The sequence below is a fragment of the Theobroma cacao genome, chromosome 5 (genome assembly GCF_053813885.1).
Source record: "Theobroma cacao isolate CCN51 chromosome 5, ASM5381388v1, whole genome shotgun sequence".
NCBI lineage: Eukaryota > Viridiplantae > Streptophyta > Magnoliopsida > Malvales > Malvaceae > Theobroma > Theobroma cacao.
The window spans coordinates 18,113,611-18,116,969 of record NC_142643.1 but is presented as its reverse complement, the minus strand read 5'-3'; the positions used below and the strand labels follow the sequence as shown (position 1 = coordinate 18,116,969).

General features: G+C 32.0%; 1 long non-coding RNA gene across 1 annotated transcript; it reads right to left on the bottom strand.

Annotated features, from left to right (window-relative positions):
• Positions 1–350: 350 nt before the first annotated feature.
• LOC148762487 (uncharacterized) lies at positions 351–2,242 on the bottom strand. The gene is made up of 3 exons (XR_016026169.1): positions 2,140–2,242; positions 1,407–1,490; positions 351–548 (listed from the first exon to the last, which is right to left on the bottom strand). It is a non-coding gene; the product is annotated as an uncharacterized LOC148762487 (long non-coding RNA).
• Between the last annotated feature and the right edge of the window lie 1,117 nt (positions 2,243–3,359).

Below are 3,359 nucleotides of genomic sequence, written 5' to 3'. Positions count from 1 at the left end.
CCAGAATGTTAACCGAGACCCCGCAAGGCTTTAATATCAGCTTCTCATTTCCCCTGTGGGTAGCTGTTTCCAAATACCACATTTTAAAAGATTTTAAACTGTTTCCAACTTAAACAAATGAAATAATAATTTCCGTCTCACAGGGGTATTTTTGTCATTTATCCCAAAAATCTCAAAAATCATCTAAAAATATAGTATGTAAGTGGAAAACACATATTTCTTAATCAAAAATAATTTTGGATGTCTAAAACATTCGTTTAAAATGGAATTATGACTGTTATAATAAAATAAAAATATTCAATAAAATATTCAATTTTCACATAAAACGATATTTTAAGAACACTGCATAAATAATTTTTATAGCGTAAAAGCAAAATAAATTCTTACATACCGTAATACAGATAACCAAAGTATAGAATTTAATTTACAGTGACACGTGGGCCCACGAATGACCAAAAGTATAAAAAGAAATGAACCTACAGTCTTTGGATGTGGCAAGTTCAACTGTAATCCTTGCCGATATCAGTTATCTACAATCTATTCTGAACCTGAAATGGGTGGAAATGAGGGTGGTGAGATTATAAAATCCCAGTGAGTAAACAAACATCACTCAAAATATCTAAAGTCGAGTAAAAGGAGACTATTAAAACATTTCATCAAACTGTAATTTATCATCTTTCAACTTATTTCAACCAAATGAAATCAATTTATTTAAAGCAAGTAATCAGTATGGCTTATGAATTTCTTAAAAAGCTTGGCTCATGCCAAAAATTATTATCATACTCAGTTATTTGGGATACCTTGGCCGAGGGCTATCCCAACTGAGTCCGCCAAGGCTATTAGAAAGTCATGTTTTTATTTTGAAAACATAGCCATTCCTTGACGTTGGCCGAGTTCCCCTTCACGAGGTGGTTTGGCGTGAAGTGAACTCTAAAAGTTATACCTCAGGAGTTACCCTACTCGCCTCTCCAACCGAGGTAAAAATATAACAGGATTCCGTGCCCCTCTAATAGGCTAGTCCACAGAATCCAGCCCACTGCAGCAGGTCAAACCCACCATACAATAAAATTTTGACAGCATGACAGGGCTAATATATTACTACCCAGCTTGCAAGGGTAAAATAAAGCAATTCATACAATTCAAAAAAAACATAGCCCAGCCAGTCATACCAATACAATAACATAAGCCATTAATTCAATTTTAAATTTACAACATATCAGTGGTCTCCAATTACTCTATTTGTAAAATCGTTATTTCGTTTCAAGACAATTTATAAAATATTTTCATTTAAACTCATTTTGTTTACAAAACATAAAAATTTACCATTTGAACTCATTTTCATAAAATTCACCAAAACCGAATAAAAACATACTTTAGATAATTAAAATGATGGTAAGGTTACTCACCGTGTCTAGAGTGAGGATTTTCGAAATACTCAGACTATTGGTCCTCGGGTGCAATTCTCTTGCCTTTATCAGAGGACTCACCACCTTGACACAGTACAAAATCGAGAAATTCACCACATTGGTACTAAATTGAAATTAAACTAATTTCGACTACTAATGCTTGATATGGAATGCAAAAATGTCTAAATTTTTGCCTAAATGCGGTGTTAGCCTATTTCGGTCTTTTACCCGATAAATTGATATACGCGTCCGTTTAAACTCCAAATTAATTTTTTTCAGTTTCTATACCTCAATTGCACCCAAATTGACTTAATGTCCCTCAGTGTGGTGCAAATTATCAGTCCCGATAATAAATTACGAAAATACCCCTAGTGGGTAAAAATTTGTATTTTTGCTCCGAAAATTTCCATTATTTTTCTAGGCTCATAATTCATCATTATTCATCATAATTCCTCAAATAACCATCAAGATCAGCAGCCAATATTCCCCTAGAAAATTCAGCATAATGGGTTTCAATGGGAAAAATTTATATTTCTAGCTTATTTTTGCTATATTTCAATATAACTTAACTAAAATCACTTAATTCAATTAAAATCAACCAAAAATCAAGCTCAAAACTCATCCATGGAGGTTTGGCCAGCATGGGTGTCCATACCCACTTTCTAATTTTGCATGGAAATGAGAAAAAAATGCATGGGTAGTGAAAATCACAAGGAAAATCAATGAAATTTACCTTTTTAATGCTTGATTTCTTGATTTCTCTTGATTTTCTCCAAATTTTTCAGGTAGGATTCTTGTTTTTTTTTTTCCCTTTTCTCCCCTGGTTTGGACAGCTGAAGAAGATGAGAATTCCGGAATTTTTACCTTTTTAAGGGCTAAAATAATATAATATTATTTTATTCATTTTTTTAATGTTTTATTAATTCCTTAAATTCTAGCCATCCATTTGTTTCCAAATTTTCACCATACACTTGTCCCACATATCCATATCTTAGGTAAAATTCTCAGACTTATCCAAAGTCTTGGTGGAGTAATTTTTGAAATTTACACTTTTACCCCCGTAAAAGTCAAAAATTACATTTTTGCCCCAAAAATTGAAAAATTGCCCATAGACATATTTTTCATCCCTTATACTCATACCATTATCCAATTTGTCAAATTTGATCTAAATTCTCTCAAAATCTCAAATTTTGTTCGCGGGTGGCAAAATTACGATTTTGCCCCTACACTCTAGAAATCACTGGAATTAAACTTTTTCACTGCCAAACCCTCAAATTATACTCCAATACTCAAATCATACTCCAATAAGTCAAATGGGGCTAAAAAATTTCTTTTCTAAAAATTCCCATTGTGTCCTTGGGTGGCAAATGACCATTTTGCCCCTAGATAGTAAAAATTTCGGTTTGACTCCAAATTGATCCTCGAACTCCAAATCACCATATTAAACCATTCTGGGACTTTAATATTCTTAATTTCATTTTAAATTCTCTATTTGATCTAGTTCGAGACTTAAATTAACTTAATTGTACCATTTGGTACATTGTCGTCTTTTAACGATTTTTCTTTCAAGGCTTTCCAAGTATGCAAGCATATTCTCAATCATATGAATGACATGGAAAGTATTTTATAAGGTCGGGCTTGACAATAATTGATTGTTTACCTTGAGAATCATGAGGCGAAAGCCATCCATTGATAAGAGAATTCCATTTATAGTCACTCATGCCATCGAAAGCCTTATTACTAGCTTTAAATGATTATATAATCTCATAATTGATTTTAAGTTGAATTTTTTTACATTTTTGTTTAAAACAGATTATAATTGAATGTTTACCTCGAGAAACGTGATGCAAAAATCATTCATTGAGAAGAAAACTTCTTTTATGGTCACTTATGCCTTCAAAAGCTTTATTTATGCCTTTAAATGATCATATAATATAATAATTGATTTTAAGT